Raw genomic sequence first — 19,847 nt, 5'->3', positions numbered from 1 at the left:
GGAACAGTAAAGACAAAGTATAAAAACTAAAAATTCTGCCCAACTAACATTAAGCTTAGAAATGGTATTGGCAACCAATACCAACAAATTTTGAATGCAAAATGTGGTATGTTGATGATATTGGAACCAATGTACCTATTGCCTATGCAAAAGTCAACATTTTTGTTGACCAATGAATGGAATAGTAACACTAAAACTTAAATTTCAAAAATTGTGAAACTTAAAAGTGTAAAATGCCCTAGTATACCTAACAAGAATGGTTTGGATAGCTTGGCATGCCAATAAGGTTTTGTTAGCAGTACTACATATGGCTTCATGCCATTCTATGTTTCATGGCTTCCCATGCCATTCTGTGACGTAATAGCCTTTGGCTATGTTATTTGAATTATTACACTTGGGTTTTAACCTCGATAATTATTACAGCTTATTAGTTGTTCTGTTGCACATCGAGAGACACAATGTGACCGATGGTGTGATGGTCCGAGGTACTTAGTACCCAATGCCGGTTTACCCATTTATCCAGTCCAGTCAATTAGTATGGGTTACTCAGGCAATGATAATAAACCTTACCAAACTTTAATTGAATAATAATGCAAATAATATCAGAAGTTAAGTCTGCCAAAAATGTAAACACACATTCCGCATATTCGTTTTATTTTATTTTATTTTATTTTATATTATTTTATATTGTCACCACTAAGCAAAATTGCTTAGCGCGTCGTTTTTGCCACGCACAGGAACTGGAGACCTAGCTGGTGAGCCCAGCAGACATCAGACCGGGTGAGCCTTCAGATTTGCATCTGGAGTCTCGAGTCACCTCACACCTGCAGTGCATATGGTAGGACATAGGATTTTGGGAGCATTTTGTATTTTGGCATTTTGTATTAGTTTGGTTTGTAACGATAAACTCCTGTAATGATGTATTAATGTAAATATATGAAATTTCATATTATTGAAATTTTCTGCATAATGTATGTTGATAACTGAAATGTTGAGAATTATTTATGAATATGCTTCAAGTGATGAAGTGAACAGAAAAGTTTTGAAAATAGTATTGTGATTTGAGATTGAGATTTTGAGATTGACTTGAAATGTGTATAATGCAGTTTAGATCTAGAAATTATATTGGAAGTGTTTTTAAACAGGTTCAGAAGAGCTGTTTTTCCAATTTACAGCCGGCACTCTGCCGGATTTTCTATAAAATTTGCGAAAAAATTCAGATTTATCAAAATTGAAAATAAATGAATAAAAAGGGATAAATTGTAATAGAAACATAAATTGGTGCTCCGGCACACTGAGTGGCATAACTTGCTCGGCTACACTGTCGACGGGTAAGGAGTGTCACACCCCTGAACCCCGTCCCTGGAGAGCTGCCCACTGATGGTGTGGACTGGCCTCTCCTAGGGCTGAACTGTGGCCTGGGCCCTTGAGACTGACCCTGACCTTAAGGTTGACCCGAACTCTATGCAGGTGGACCTTTGAACTTCTTTCCTTGTGTAGGAGATGAGCTAGACTGACCCGGGCCCCTCTTCTGCTGTCTCTCCCTTCTTGTTTGCTCACTTATTCTAACCTTTTCAACTTTTAATGCAGCTTCCACTAACTTGGTGAAGTCTGTAATTCTCAAGGCAGTAATCATGATCTTTATGTTATCATTTAATCCCACTTCAAATCTCTTACATCTCTCAACTTCATTAGGGACTATCACCCTTCCATAATGACTCAATCTGACAAATTCCTTTTCATACTCGGCCACTGTCAGCTATCTCTGCCTCAGGTTAATGAATTCTCTTCTTCTCTCTTCCAGGTATACACTACCCACATATTTCTTCTTGAATTTTGAGAGGAAGAAGTCCCATGTTGTTACTTCTGGCTGCACTTCACTAGGCACTGTATCCCACCATTGGTAGGCATCATCTTGCAATAGAGATACAGTAGCTTCTAGGTTTTGCTCTGGAGTGCAGTGGAGTTGCTTTAAAACCCTTCCTGTTCTGTTCAACCAGTTTTCGGCTGTAACAGAATCATCTTCTCTCTTGCCAAAGAAATCTACTGCTCTAAATTTTCTCAGTCTTTCCAGGTGTGATTTCTGTTATGGAGGTGGTGGTGGTGGTGGCATTACCCCAGCCATTTGTCTGAAGAATTTAGCCATTTGCTGGAACATGGCCTGTGGAGGCTGAGCAGGCTCTGCTTGAGCTGGCAGAGCAGGTTCTCCCCTACCCCCAGTCTCAGCTGCTGCAGGTGGAGCATGACTCTCCACTTCCTCCTCAACTGCCCTCTGAGATGTAGGGTCCATATCCTATTTAACAAAGACAAATAGATCTGCATTAGTGTCACCTCGACTCTTACAAATGCAATGCATGGTATAGACTCTATCTAGACCCAGAAACACCTAAACCGTGCTCTGATACCACTAAATTTGACACCCCTTACCCGTCTACAGTGTAGCCGAGCAAGATATGCCACACAGTGCATCGGAACACCCTATTTTAATTCAATCATTTTTATTCTTCCTAATTTATTATTATTTTTTTATATAGTTATGAAGTACAATTTGTGAAATGTAATTCATTTCAGTCATTTATTGAAATCATAATTTTTTTTGAGGTTCCGCAAATTTTATAGAAAATCCGACAGAGTATCGGCTAAAAATGGAGAAAACAGTTCTTCGGAACCTGTGAAAAACACTTTCAATATGTTTTCAGTCATTCCCAAACTTCATTTCATCAACAAAATCTCAATATTTTTTAACAACATTTCCATTTCTCAAACATTCATTTCATATGATATTCATGTAAAAGTCATCAATAAATATTCACCTTTTCATTCATAAACAAAATTTTCACTATTTACATCAAGACTAAAATACATTACTTAAATCTTAATTACACATGAGAAAATAAAAGTTAATTACAAATTACCAAAAATAAAACCTAGTGTCCTACTAATGCACCGAAGACGGTGAGGTGACACGGACACTATGCAGAGCTGCAGAATGTCTCACCCAATCTGTGGTCTACTGGGCTCTCGGTCGGTCTCTCAAGAACCTACACGTGGCAAAAAGCAATGCGAAAAGCAATAATGCTTAGTGGTGCCAATAATAAAATAAAAAGAAATAACAAAAATAAATATGTAGTGCATGTTCTAATGTCTTATGCAGATAATTTTTCGATCATTATTGGTAATCTTATTTATTTTGTATTTGTTATATTCATAATTTTATTAAATTTATCCACTTCCATTTTTGGTTGCCCAAGTAACATATATTGGATGATTGGACTGGATAAATGGGTAAACTGGCACTGGGTGTCTAATACCTCGGGCCGTCAAACCATTGGTCACATATGCATCTCCCAGTGTGCAACAAAACAGCTAATAAGCTCTAATAACATTAGGCACAAGGCCAAGTATCAACACAATGTCAAAATGGCTAAAAGCCATAAAATCACAGAATGGCATAATGCCATGTACATTACTGCTAACTGAACCCTATTGGCATGCCAACCTATCCAAACCACTCTTGCTAGGTGTACTAGGGCATGTTACACTTTTACACTTTACAATTCTTGAAATGTAAGTTTAGGTGTTACTATTTATTTCATTAGTCAACAAAAATATTGATTTTTGCATAGACAATATGTACATTGGTTCTAATACTCTGAACATATCACATTTTGCATTCTAAAATTGTTGGTATTGGTTGTCAATACCATTTCCAAGCTTAGTATTAGTTATTCAAAATTTTTAGATTTCAAGCATTATGTTTACTATTCCATTGGTCATTTATACAGTAGGAATTTGGCAAAATTGTCTTTGTGAAAGTTGTTCCTTATTTTGTCTAATTACATTTCCTTTTTTGAATCACTCCATTTGGAGTTTTGTTGCTCAATTTATGGCCTAAACACCATAACTGGCCGGATTGGACAGAATCCAAAATTCTGAGCAAAATTGGTTTTGCCAGATTTGGTAACCTAAGTTTGGTTGGCAATTTGACTAGGTTATGGTCAGAATTTGGATTTGTGTTCTTCATGAAAGTTGTAGGTATATGTCTCAGATTTCTGCTGGTAAAAGTTCAGGTCAATTGGACCTTTCTAAACTGAGTTATGACCAAATGAATAAACACTATTCATTTGGTCATTTTGCCTAGGCAGAATGCAGGTCACCTGGATTAGGGCAATTTTTAGGCCAACTTAGTTTGGTTTTCTAGGCAAGGTTTCTATACCAAAGTTGTGCCATTATGTGTCTAGTTTCATGTCCAATTGCTCTTGTACCAATTGAACCTCTACAATTCCATTTATAACTGTCCAAACCTACTGGACTCATGCTCAGTCCTGCAGGTCAGCCAAGGCAGCTCACCCATACACAAATGCCAAAGCTCAACTCACTTCATTTCCTCATCATACACATTCAAATGGTCACTAACTGACCATTACAAGGTTAATAAACCATCACATGAGTAAACCCTAGAATTGTTTAAGTGTCCAATTTTCTTTTTTATTTCACACATGCACAATTCTTGCATTTCATATACTCAATTATGTTCAATCCCTCATCCACTACCAAAGGCTGCTCATGACCATTTTTCTAACAAGCAAAATCATCAAACCTTAGCTAACCCTAGCTGCCAAAATTGTGGGGTGCACACACACACTTGTTTATTTTATTTTCTTACATTTCCTACACAATTCATACACTTAGACATGAATTAAAGCAAAAGGAACAAAGATTGGACACGAACCTTGACTGGAGTAGAATTTCAAGCTACCCAAACTTCTTTTTTTCTTTCTCTTTTGGCTGCCTAGAGGATGTTCAAGTTGCTAGGTTAATTTTTTGTGAAGCTAAGTGGTGGTTTCAAGGTGAGATGAGGTGAGGTTGGGAGCTTTGGTGAGCTTTCATCGTGGAATGGGTATGGAGGAGAGGGAAATGGTTGAAATGGTTTGGGAAGAAGAAACAGATTGCTTTTGTTAATTTTTACCTCATTTTACCTCTTTTTAATTGGTTTTTAATAGCTTGTTCAAATGTGATTGGTGGGAGCACTTTTAATGACATAATGGTGATGTCATAATTGACATTTTATCTCATTTTCCTTTCCTTTCTTCTCTACTCATTTTCAATTTATTTTTTAGCAATATTTATTCACATTTCATGTCATAATAATTATTTACTTAACTGGACAAGTCAACCAAAAATCACCACTGAAGGCTAAATGACCAAAATGCCCTTCGTTTGGCTTAACAGACTAAAATTATCTGTACTAATTGAAAAATTTTTCTAAACATTTTCTTGGCATTCTAATGCCATAGAAACCTCAATGACTCTTCTTTGGAGTCCCAAAAATTATTTTATGAATTTTTCCCCTGGTCTAGGGCTCCTAGTTGTAAGAACAACAACTTCTCACTGGGTTACCCATCGCTAGGGCACCGGCTCATTTAACTTGGTTGTATTTTATTTCTAAAATTTTCCCTAAATTTTTCTTATTAATACTTGAGTTAATTATGGTTTCTCACTTTAGTTTAAATATTTTTCTGGGCGTTCTAGCTGTCCGGGCCGACACTGGTTACCGGAACAGTAGAATGTACGGAGTTGCTACAGGGAGGGTGTTACATCGGACCTCACTAGATATAATGTCCCACTATTAATAGGCATCATCTTGAAGTAGGGACATAGCACCCTCCAAGTTCTGCTCTGGGGTTCAATATAGTTGCTTCAATACTCTTATGGTATGGTCTAGCCAATTCTCAGCTGCCACCGAGTCATCTTCTTTCTTACCAATGAAGTCCATAGCCCCAAATTTTCTCATTTTTTCCAGATGGGATTTCTGCTGTGGAGGTGGTAGTGGTGGCATAACCCCAGCCATCTGTCTCAAGAATTCAGCCATTTGCTGAAACATAGCCGGAGGAGGCTATGCAGGCACTGCTGGTGCTGGTGGAGCAGGTTCTCCCTGGCCCCCAGTCTTAGCTGGAGGTGGAGGACAACTCTCTACTTCCTCATCTAGTGCTCTCTGTGACGCGGGGTCCATATCCTAATCAAAATAACAAAGACAAATAGATATGCATTAGTGTCACCTCGACTCTTACAAATGCAATGCATGGTATGGACTCTATCTATACCCAAAAACCCCTAAATCGTGCTCTGATACCACTAAATGTGACGCCCGTTACCTGTCTATAATATAGCTGAGCAAGATATGCTACACAGTATAACGGAACACCATATTTTATTTCAATCATTTTTATTCTTCCTTAATTTATTTTTTCATGGATATGAAGTGTAATTTGTGAAATTTAACTAATTTAATTTATTTATTAAAATTATAAATTCATTTGGGGTTTTGAAAATTTTATAGAAAATCTGGCGGAGTACCGGCTAAAAATAGATAAAACAGTTCTTCAAAACTTGTGAAAAGCACTTCCAATAATTTCCAATCATTCTCAAACTCCATTTGTATCACATCAATTTGTTAGTAGTATGCCCTAGAGCATATCATTTAGTATGTATCTTGTACATATTTTATTAATAAATGGCATTTCCACTTTTCTGTTTATATAATATATTTATGTGTAATAGAAAAGGTCCATTGATATTTTGTTAGAAATGTTATTCTTAAGTTGTTAAGAATATGAGTGACAATATTTCTAGCACAAAGTATCATAAATAGGTTCACAATCGAGGATACTTCATAATAAGGACATGACTTATCCAGAAAGATTGTATTCATGTTTGTTCCCAAGTTATTTATATGAGATATAAATAAGATGGAATGGTGAGTCTCATGCCATAGAACAAACATGATAGGCACTTATAAATGATAAGTAGGCCGAACCAGTGACACTTATGACAAGCACATGGAGTTTACTCTTGTCAATGTTTTGTCATAAATCATATCAGTGCATATAATCTTTAGACCTGAGATAGCACAGTTATCTTGTATATAGGTAGTTTGAGTTTGATACTGCTTTCATACTTGTACTGTGTATAGGTATATGGGCATGTGTTGGCTCCTACTAGTTATATATGGAGGTAGGTATTGATCAAGATGGAATCTGTTCCTCTAAGTAAATAGAGATAAAATCCTATGTTCATTTAATTGTTCTTGATGTTTCAAGTTCCTGGCCAGGACAGATAGATTTATTCTAAAAGAGTTTCTGATGAGAAAATCTTTTTAATCAAGAAATGGAATTAAAAGAGAACATAATATTCATAGCAAATGGAGTTTGACATAAACCATGACTCCAGCTTGAGTTGGGATTTTGTAACAGAGAGATTCTAGTGCATGGTAACATATGATTATAGGTTCATTTAAGCTAAACCTTATTACTAATTGGGTGGCTATGGCATGCTATGCTAGGTATTAACCATGGTCTATGAGGTTCATAAAATGATTTAGAGAAATCATTTATGGTAAGAAAGAGTTCTGATGATATTAAGAGTTGATATCATGTCTCATTGCCAATTAGTGATGAGCCTAGTAAGTCACACACATACACAAGTTATCACCTAATTAAATATGATTTAATTAATTAATTAAAGAGTTTAAATTGATTAATTAAATAGGTTTGGTTTGCAATAAGATTGCAAAGTCCCTAGCATGACTTGAAACCAAATCTAGATTATTGGATGTATAATATAAGTTAAATTTATATTTAAAGTGTTTAAATATGAATTTAATTAATGAGAAATTAATTAATAGAGATTAATTAATTAATTTATATTTGACATAAATTATTTAGAAGAAGAAAATAATTATTTTGGGTTAAGAACTCAAAATTAAGACACAGGGGCATTTTGGTCATTTTGCAGTGTGACACGTGGCACCATGAGATGGTGACACATGGCATAACACATAAGCTTGCCAAATGTTTTTTAATCATGTAAGATGATTAAAATCAAGATTAAATATAGGTTTGACACTTGGCACAATGTGATTGGGTCACTTAAACCTAGAGCTAATCAAAGGGTGACATGTGGCAAGGGTTTAATGTGTTAACCTAGCTATTTAAGTGTTGTTATGAGAAAATAAAACACAACCAGCAGCCACACTCCCTTATCACGCCACTTTGAGGGTTTTTATCTCTTCTTCTTCATCTCTTATCAATTCAAAGAGATTAGCCATCAATCTCTTGAATTAAGAACACTAGAAATTGTTTCCAGTGTCCTGTTTACATCTTTAATCTCGTAAAAGGCAGAACTTGATTTTCTAATTAATAGAAAAAGCTTTAGAAGCTATTCAAGGGCTGCCATAGGTGTTCTTGGTGTGGATAAGCTAGAGGGACAACATCTGGTGTCCTGAAGACGAATCTCAAAGGCGCAGACACGCTGCAGTGCATCAAGAGGTTAGTGTAATCGTTCTTGATTTAATCTAGGGTTCTAAAATTAATCTGATTAATTTTAAAATCTTAAATGGCAAATACAGATCCAAAAACATATTAAAAGAGTTTTAATATGTTGTTTATCATTGAAATCAAATAGATAAAAATAAATCTTGCATGATGCATGTGACCCTAGGTGAAAATTTTTGAATTCAATGGTATAAACTTGTGTTTTTCATGCTTCCGTTCCTTCAATTGGTATCAGAGCCACTATATTTGCCATTTAGATTGATGTTTATATGATTTAATTATGTGTTTGATCATGAGATCAAGAGTTTATTGCTGGTTGCAAAGTCAAAGTGGCGGCACATATGATGAACACCATGGTGCGCATGGTTGATGCATCACAATGGTGTGCAAAGGTAAATGGATGGTGAATGTGCAATTGTTGTATGATTTAAGATCCATTTTATGTCTAATTAAATTGTTTAATTAGAATTTTTATCACACAATTAAATTATGATTCAAATCAGAATTTTAAAAGTTGTTTGAATGTGATTCAAATCTGAATTTTTAAAGTTGTTTGAATCATATTTAAATCTGATTTTTTAAAATTGATTGAATAAAATTCAGATCTGATTTTTAAAAAAATATTTGAATGTGATTCAAATCTGATTTTTTAAAAAATGTTTGAATGTGATTCAAATCTGAATTTTTGAAGTTGTTTGAATGTGATTCAAATCTGAATTTTTAAATTTATTTGAATCATATTCAAATCTCGATTTTTAAGTTGAATATGAGATATTCAATTTAATTTAAGTATGTATGTTTTATTTAATTGTTAAATAGTGATATGCATGATGGATGATCATGGACTATAAAAGACCAATGTGATTGGATTTATTTCTTTTATGTTTTCTTTGGGATTGTAAATTAATTAATTTATTTTAATTTATTTTGGGCATGTATTATTAAGTTTGTAATAATTTTTGGGTTGTAATTTCATTTATTTAAGTTCTTGTAAATTCGTCTTGGTATGCCAAGGATTACTATGTAATATTGGATTGCAAGAAGTTCAAGGAGGTCAAGAGCATTGGTGGGACCAGTGGGAGGAATTCAAGATCAAGTGTTGATTATGTACTCCTTCAAAGAACTCTTGTAAAATGAATGAATGAAATGCACCTAGGAATGCCCGATTCAATTCTTGGTGGCTCGATTGAATCCCTTAGAAAGTCCATGATCATACCATATTTACTGCTTATCCATGAATGCATGAGATGTATGGGAATGTATGCAATTATATGATATATGCATGCTAAATGGATAATGTGCAAAGTGAGACCTTAATAGTAATTAGAATGACCATAAAATCTTCCAAACAAATGATTAAGTTGGAAATGCTATAATTAAAGTAATTATAACATAGGCCCTCCATTGGGGCAATTATTTTAAGAAATTTTAAATAGCTGCATAAGATGCAATTTATTTAAGAGATTTTCTTCAGAATAATTGTTAAGCATGAGATGTTGTAAATATGTAAATGGTTTAGTGGCCAATATTGGATGTACCTGAGGACATTAAAATTATTTGCATAATTACTGGCTCAATGGGATCAACTTAACTAATGCAAGATAATTCAATAATGGATGTACCTGAGATTTTGAGCATTAGGGGCTAGGTAAAGGATTGAACCTCACATGAGATGTGATGGGCAAAGAGTTGCTCACTTATAGTTTATTGTAATTCCAATAATGGATGTACCTGAGGATGATCAATAGAATTATAAGAATTCAATCACCCACTAGAAATCCATCCAACTAGGATTTTCGTTTTCTACTTTGGAAGTGTAGGATTCGCTAAGTTAGTGGGAGGACCAATTTGATTAAAAGACCATAATCATTTTGGTTAATTACATGATACATTTACTAATTAATCTGTTATTTTCTCAGCTTAATTTTCTCGATAAAAATGAGCACAAAACAACCACCACCATCCAATATCCTTGCAAGCATACTTGATCACAATAGGTTAACAGACCTAATCATGCGATTGACTAAGAAATTTGAAACTTGTCCTGAACCTTGAACATATAGGATATGTTCTAGATTCAAATGTTCCTGGTCCCTTACCTCCAGAGGCTACACAAGAGGAACATGAAACTTTGGACAAGTGGAAGGAGCATGATATGAGAGCTAAGTGTTACATGCTTGCTTCCATGAGTAATGAGTTACATAAGCAACATGAGAACATGCAGAGTGCGAGTGAGATCCTCCTTCACCTACAAGAGGTGTATGGTGAGCACAGCAGGAATGCTAGGTATGAGATATCTAGACAGTTATTCCGTATGAGGATGTCTAAGGGACAGAATGTTGGGGATCATGTCCACAAGATGATTCGGCTAATTGAGCAGTTGGAACATCTTGACTTCAACATGGATTTCCAACTACAGACGGATTTAATCCTTCAGTCCCTTCCTGAGTCTTTTGGGAATTTTGTGACAAATTTCCATATGACTAAACAGGAATGCACCTTAGCTGGTTTACTCAACATGCTGGTTATTGCCCAAAAGAATATGCTAGGCAATAAAGGAAAAGAGGTAGCTTTGGTTGCATCTTCTTATGCTGGAAAGTCCAACAAGAAGAAGGGCAATAAGAAAAAGAAACCTCAGATTCCTGGTCCTTCTAAGAAAATAGCTAAACAGAAAAGGAAGACTAAAGCTGATGAAGGCAAAGGAAAGTGTTTCCACTGCCAACAGGAAAGTGTTTCCATTACCAATAGGAAAGTGTTTCCATTGCCAGTAAGAAAGTGTTTCCACTGGCCAGAGTATAGCAATCTAAATGAATGCAATGCCGTGGTGAAAACCAACTCAAGTTCAAAATATATTTGGCACTTAAGGTTATGTCATATTGTAGAAGATAGGATTGCAAAACTGGAGAAAATGGGGATTCTATCCTCATTGGACTCTGAGCTTACTCCAACTTGTGAATCTTGCCTTCAGGGCAAAATGACTAGATCACCCTTTGTTGGACAGGGGCTAAGAGCTAAAAATATTTTAGAGCTAATACATAGTGATGTATGTGGTCCATTTAAAGAAATGGCTAGAGGGGGCTTTCATTATTTTATTACCTTTACTGATGATAAATCAAGGTTTGGGTATTTGTATTTGATGAAATACAAACATGAATCTTTTGAAAAGTTCAAAGAATTTAAATCTGAAGTAGAAAATCAAACAGGAAAGAATATTAAAGCTCTTCGATCAGATCATGGAGGTGAATATTTGAGTACTGAATTTGATGAATACTTGAGAGAGCATGGCATTGTTTCTCGGTGACTCCTCCAGAACGCATACGGTGAATGGTGTATCTGAAAGGAGAAATCGTACCCTATTGGATATGGTACGTAGTATGATGAGCTATACTGATATGCCAATCTCCTTTTGGGGATTTGCATTAGAATCAGCTTTGTATATTCTGAATAGGATTCCATCAAAATCAGTTTCTTCCACACCTTATGAGATATGGCATGGAAGAAAAGCAAGTCTTAAGCATGTTAAGATTTGGGGTTGTCCAGCTTATATCAAAAAGCTGAACACTGATAAATTGGAGACCATATCAGAAAAAGGTCGATTTGTTGGATATCCAAAGGATAGTTTTGGATATTATTTTATTTGCCTACTTCACAAAAGTTGTGATAAGTAGAGATGCCATATTTCTTGAATAACAATTTGTCCAAGAAGGAGGCAAAGGAAGGCAAATAGAGTTAGAATTGGAGAATTCTGACCAACCAACAGATCAGATGGATATAGATCCATCTAGTCAACCTATACCCGTTGATGAAACATCTACAGCTGTTCCTCGTAGAACAACCAGGGTATCTCACTCACCAGTGAGATATGGTTTTCTTCATGAAGAAGAACAAGAGTTGTCTGCTCATGAAGAAGTAGATCATGGAGATGATCCACTTACCTATGAAGAAGCTATATCAGATATGGACTCTTCAAAATGGATTGATGCGATGAAATCCGAGATTGATTCCATGTATAAGAATCAAGTTTGGGATCTTGTTAACCCACCTGAAGGTATTGTACCTATGGGGAACAAATGGGTTTTCAAGAAGAAAATTGGTTCTGATGGAAAGGTAGAGACCTATAAAGCAAGGCTAGTAGCGAAAGGGTTTCGCCAAAGGCAAGGAATCGACTATGAGGAGACTTTCTCGCCTGTTGCCATGCTTAAATCAATTAGAATTTTATTAGCAATAGCTGCGTACTATGATTATGAGATTTGGCAGATGGATGTCAAAACAGCTTTTCTCAATGGATACATTGAAGAAAACATTTTCATGGAGCAACCTAAGGGTTTTGAATCCCAAAATGGTTCCAAGGTATGCAAGCTAAAGCGATCCATTTATGGGTTGAAACAAGCTTCAAGGAGTTGGAACATCCGTTTTGATGAAGCCATTAAATCCTTTGGTTTTATCAAAAATGAGGATGAGCCATGTGTATATAAGAAGGTTAGTGACAGTGCTATCACTTTCATTGTCTTATATGTGGATGACATACTGTTGATGGGTAATGACACAGGTATGTTGACGACTATAAAGGTATGGTTGTCAAATACATTCTCCATGAAAGACTTAGGGGAGGCAACCTATATTCTTGGGATTCGCATCTATAGAGATAGAGCGAAAAGAATAATTGGTTTATCCCAAAGTCTATACTTGGAAAAGGTGTTAAAGAGGTTTAACATGCTTGATTCCAAGAGAGGATTGTTACCAGTGAGACATGGTATCCATCTTTCTAAAGAGATGTCTCCAAAGACACCTGAAGAAAGAGATAAGATGGCCAGGATTCCATGTGCTTCGGCTATTGGAAGTTTAATGTATGCAATGTTGTGTATTAGGCCGGATATCGCATATCTTTGTTAGTTTGACTAGCGGTATCAATCCAATCGGGTTTGGAACATCGATAGTCATCAAGAATATTCTTAAGTACTTGAGAAGAACTAAGGATTTATTCTTGATTTATGGAGGTGGAGACTTGCAATTGGATGGTTATACTAATTCTGATTTCCAATCAGATATCGATGATAGAAAGTCTACCTCTGGATATGTGTTCATTTGTAATGGAGGTGCAGTCAGTTGGAAGAGTTCCAAATAGAGCACGCATTGCAGATTCCACTACAGAGGTTGAGTATATTCTTGCATCGAGATCTTGCAAAGGAAGCAGTTTGGATTAAAAAGATCGTGACATAACTTACAGAAGATCCATCCATTGAGTCGGTTCCATTACACTCTGACAACAATGGAGCAGGCAAACAGACTAAGGAACTAAGGTCTCACCCAAAATCCGAACACATAGAAAGGCGCTACCACATTATCAGAGATATAGTTGGGCAATGCGATTTAGCCATGCAGAAAATAGCATCAGCTGAAAATCCAGATGATCCATTCACTAAGCCTATGTCACAGACTCAGTTAGACCGACATCTTGAGAAGATAGGTCTAAGATATTGTAATGAATGGCTCTAGTGCTAGTGGGAGATTGTTAGTAGTATGCCCTAGAGCATATCATTTAGTATGTATCTTGTACATATTTTATTAATAAATGGCATTTCCACTTTTTCGTTTATATAATATATTTATGTGTAATAGAAAAGGTCCATTGATATTTTGTTAGAAATATTATTCTTAAGTTGTTAAGAATATGAGTGACAATATTTCTAGCACAAAGTATCATAAATAGGTTCACAATCGAGGATACTTCATAATAAGGACATGACTTATCCAGAAAGATTGTATTCATGTTTGTTCCCAAGTTATTTATATGAGATATAAATAAGATGGAATGGTGAGTCTCATGCCATATAACAAACATGATAGGCACTTATAAATGATAAGGAGGCCGAACTAGTGACACTTATGACAAGCACATGGAGTTTACTCTTGTCAATGTTTTGTCATAAATCATATCAGTGCATATAATCTTTAGACCTGAGATAGCACAGTTATCTTGTATATAGGTAGTTTGAGTTTGATACTGCTTTCATACTTGTACTGTGTATGGGTATATGGGCATGTGTTGGCTCCTACTAGTTATATATGGAGGTAGGTGTTGATCAAGATGGAATCTGTTCCTCTAAGTAAATAGAGATAAAAATCCTATGTTCATTTAATTGTTCTTGATGTTTCAAGTTCCTGGCCAGGACAGATAGATTTATTCAGAAAAGAGTTTCTGATGAGAAAATCTTTTTAATCAAGAAATGAAATTAAAAGAGAACATAATATTCATAGCAAATGGAGTTTGACATAAACCATGACTCCAGCTTGAGTTGGGATTTTGTAACAAAGAGATTCTAGTGCATGGTAACATATGATTATAGGTTCATTTAAGGTAAACCTTATTACTAATTGGGTGGCTATGGCATGCTATGCTAGGTATTAACCATGGTCTATGAGGTTCATAAAATGATTTAGAGAAATCATTTATGGTAAGAAAGAGTTCTGATGATATTAAGAGTTGATATCATGTCTCATTACCAATTAGTGATGAGCCTAGTAAGTCACACACATACACAAGTTATCAGCTAATTAAATATGATTTAATTAATTAATTAAAGAGTTTAAATTGATTAATTAAATAGGTTTGGTTTGCAATTAGATTGCAAAGTCCCTAGTATGACTTGAAACCAAATCTAGATTATTGGATGTATAATATAAGTTAAATTTATATTTAAAGTGTTTAAATATGAATTTAATTAATGAGAAATTAATTAATAGAGATTAATTAATTAATTTATATTTGATATAAATTATTTAGAAGAAGAAAATAATTATTTTGGGTTAAGAACTCAAAATTAAGACACAGGGGCATTTTGGTCATTTTGCAGTGTGACACGTGGCATCATGAGATGGTGACACATGGCATAACACATAAGCTTGCCAAATGTTTTTTAATCATATAAGATGATTAAAATCAAGATTAAATATAGGTTTGACACTTGGCACAATGTGATTGGGTCACTTAAACCTAGAGCTAATCAAAGGGTGACATGTGGCAAGGGTTTAATGTGTTAACCTAGCTATTTAAGTGTTGTTATGAGAAAATAAAACACAACCAGCAGCCACACTCCCTTATCACGCCACTTTGAGGGTTTTTATCTCTTCTTCTTCATCTCTTATCAATTCAAAGAGATTAGCCATCAATCTCTTGAATTAAGAACACTAGAAATTGTTTCTAGTGTCATGTTTACATCTTTAATCTCTTAAAAGGCAGAACTTGATTTTCTAATTAATAGAAAAAGCTTTAGAAGCTATTCAAGGGCTGCCATAGGTGTTCTTGGTGTGGACAAGCTAGAGGGACAACATCTGGTGTCCTTAAGACGAATCTCAAAGGCGCAGACACGCTGCAGTGCATCAAGAGGTTAGTGTAATCGTTCTTGATTTAATCTAGGGTTCTAAAATTAATCTGATTAATTTTAAAATCTTAAATGGCAAATACAAATCCAAAAACATATTAAAAGATTTTTAATATGTTGTTTATCATTGAAATCAAATAGATAAAAATAAATCTTGCATGATGCATGTGACCCTAGGTGAAAATTTTTGAATTCAATGGTATAAACTTGTGTTTTTCACGCTTCCGTTCCTTCACAATTTACAACAATTTCTTAACAATTCCTCCATTTGTCATCCATTCATTACACACCATCATCATGCTCAAATCATAAATAAATTCTAATATGTTATTTATAAACACAAAGTTACAAATATTTACATTAATACAAAATTATATTACATAGGTTTCAAATATACATGATAAAATAAGAGTTTAATTACAAAACTTACAAAAATCACAAAATACAAAATGGGACCTAGTGTCCTACCAATGCACTGTAGTCTGTGAGGTGACACTGACACTATGCAGAACTGTGAACGGCCTTACCCAGTCTGTGATTTACTGGGCTCTCTGTCCAAATCTTCAGTACCTACGCATAGTAAAAGCGACACACTAAGCATAAAGTTTAGAGGTGCTAATAATATAAGAAAATATAATATGCAAATAAAAAGAATAATTTCCTAGTTATTATGTTTATAAAAAAAAATGAATAATTACTAACTTATTGTTTAGTTGCAGACTAATTACATTTTATGATTTTAACTTCTTCATGCATTTTGTTAATTGTTTTCTTGATGATTTTGAGCTTCTTTATTTTATTGTAATCATTCTTGATCTCTATCTTGATTTTTAAATTCCTTAATTTCTTTAATAATCAATTCAATTGCAATTATACTTTTTCATGCCCAAGTAACCTATACAAATTGACTGGACTGGATAAATGGGTAAACTAGCACTGGGTACCAGGTACCTCGGGCCGTCACACCATTGGTCACAATGTGTCTCCCGGTGTGCAAACAGAATGGCTAATAAGCTATAAAAGTAATAAGGCATAAAGCCAAGTAAAACATCATAATCAGTATAGCCATAGGCTATCACATCACAGAATGGCAATGAAGCCATACATCATACGCAGTACTGCTATCAGAACCCTATTGGCATGCCAACCTATCCAAATCAATCACATTAGGCCTAAACACCATAACTGGCTGGATTGCAAATTTTCCAGATTTTTCTGGGCAAAACCAATTCTGCAGGTTTTGTGCACTGACTGCAGGTCAGTTTTTGAACATGTTATGATCAAAATTTGGGTTGGGTTTCTTCATGAAAGTTTTAGGTCTATGTCTCAGCTCTTTTTTGGTAAAATTTTAGGTCAATTGGACCTTTTCTACACTGAGTTATGACCAAATTAAAAAACATTGTTTATTTGGTCATTTTGCCCAAGCAGAATGCAAGTCATCCGGATTAGGGCAATTTTTAGGTCAACTTGGTTTAGTTTCCTGGGTAGGGTTTCTTCACCAAAGTTGTGACATTATGTGTCTAGTTTCATGTGCAGTTGGCCTTGCACCAATTGAACTTGTATAACTCCATTTATGGTTGCCCAAACCTGCTGGACTCACAACCAGTCCTGTAGGTCACCATGGGCAGCATGCCTAAGTTCCACTCCAACATCCTTACTCACTTCAATTCCTCCTCACACACATTCAAATGGTCACTAATTGACCATTACAAGGTTAACATACCATTACATGAGCCAACCCTAATTTTATTCAAATGTCCAAGTTCTCAAGTTCATTCATGCACTATACTTGCATTTCACTTACACAATCATGTTCAAGCACTCATCTCATGCTATGGGCAGCTCATAAACACTTTACTTTAAGTAACACTTTACTTTATAGGGTGGATGCACATAATTTTTATTTTGTTTTTCTTACATTTTCTACTTATCTCGTGGCATTAAGCATGAATCAAGTAAAAGTGCTAAGAGATTGGACACTAACCTCTTTTGCTCACTCTTCCAAGTCTCCAAAACTTCCTTCTTTCTTCTTCTTTTTGCTGGCTAGAGGTTGTTCAAAATGCAAGATCACTTTTTTGTGAAGCAATGTACTGGTTTCAAGGTGATTTGGCGGGTGGTTCCAAGCTTACCTTAAGCTTTCATGGAGGAATGGGTTAGCGAAATGGGTGACGCCTGGTTTGGGGAAGAAACATATTGGTTTTTCTTTTTTTTGGTGTTATTTATCTTCTTTTATTACTTACTTAATTGTGTTAGTAGTATGCCCTAGAGCATATCATTTAGTGTGTATTGTGTACATATTTTTATTAATAAAAGGCATTTCCACTTTTCCGTTTACATAATATATTTATGTGCAATAGAAAAGGTCCATTGATATTTTGTTAGAAATATTATTCTTAAGTTGTTAAGAATATGAGTGATAATATTTCTAGCACAAAGTATCATAAATAGGTTCACAATCGAGGATACTTCATAATAAGGACATGACTTATCACGAAAGATTGTATTCATATTTGTTCCCAAGTTATTTATATGAGATATAAATAAGATGGAATGGTGAGTCTCATGCCATATAACAAACATGATAGGCACTTATAAATGATAAGTAGGCCGAACCAGTGACACTTACGACAAACACATGGAGTTTACTCTTGTCAATGTTTTGTCATAAATCATATCAGTGCATATAATCTTTAGACCTGAGATAGCATAATTATCTTGTTTATAGGTAGTTTGAGTTTGATACTGCTTTCATACTTGTACTATGTATGGGTATATGGGCATGTGTTGGCTCCTACTAGTTATATATGGAGGTAGGTGTTGATCAAGATGAAATATGTTCCTCAAAGTAAATAGAGATAAAATCTTATGTTCATTTAATTATTCTTGATGTTTCAAGTTCCTGGCCAGGACAGATAGATTTATTCAGAAAAGAGTTTCTGATGAGAAAATCTTTTTAATCAAGAATTGGAATTAAAGAGAACATAATATTCATAGCAAATGGAGTTTGACATAAACCATGACTCCAACTTGAGTTGGAATTTTGTAACAGAGAGATTCTAGTGCATGGTAACATATGATTATAGGTTCATTTAAGGTAAACCTTATTACTAATTAGGTGGCTATGGCATGCTATGCTAGGTGTTAACCATGGTCTATGAGGTTCATAAAATGATTTAGAGAAATCATTTATGGTAAGAAAGAGTTCTGATGATATTAAGAGTTGATATCATGTCTTATTGCCAATTAGTGATGAGCCTAGTAAGTCACACACATACACAAGTTATCACCTATTTAAATATGATTTAATTAATTAATTAAAGAGTTTAATTGATTAATTAAATAGGTTTGGTTTGCAATTAAATTGCAAAGTCCCTAGCATGACTTGAAACCAAATCTAGATTATTGGATGTATAGTATAAGTTAAATTTATATTTAAAGTGTTTAAATATGAATTTAATTAATGAAGAATTAGTAGAGATTAATTAATTAATTTATATTTGATATAAATTGATTAGAAGAAGAAAAAATAATTATTTTGGGTTAAGAACTCAAAATTAAGACACAGGGGCATTTTGGTCATTTCACAGTGTGACACGTGGCACTATGAGATGGTGGCACATGGGATTACACATAAGCTTGCTAAGTGTTTTTTTTTTTAATCATGTAAGATGATTAAAATCAAGATTAAATATAGGTTTGACACTTGGCACAATGTGATTGGGTCACTTAAACCTAGAGCTAATCAAAGGGTGACATGTGGCAAGGGTTTAATGTATTAACCTAGCTATATAAGTGTTGTTATGAAAAAGAAAAACAACCTGCAGCCACTCCTCTCCTTTGTCACGCCATTTTGAGGCTCTCCATCTATTCTTCTTCATCTCTCATCAATTCAAAGAGATTAGCCATCAATCTCTTGAATTAAGAACACTAGAAATTATTTCTAGTGTCCTGTTTACATCTCTAATCTCTTAAAAGGCAGAACTTGAATTTCTAATTAATAGAAAAAGATTTAGAAGCTGTTCAAGGGCTGCCATAGGCGTTCTTGGTGTGGACAAACTAGAGGGACAACATTTGGTGTCCTGAAGACAAATCTCAAAGCGCGATCCATTGCGATTGCATCAAGAGGTTAGTG

This window comes from Hevea brasiliensis, chromosome 16 (genome assembly GCF_030052815.1).
Source record: "Hevea brasiliensis isolate MT/VB/25A 57/8 chromosome 16, ASM3005281v1, whole genome shotgun sequence".
Taxonomy (NCBI): domain Eukaryota; kingdom Viridiplantae; phylum Streptophyta; class Magnoliopsida; order Malpighiales; family Euphorbiaceae; genus Hevea; species Hevea brasiliensis.
This window is presented reverse-complemented; position numbering follows the sequence as displayed.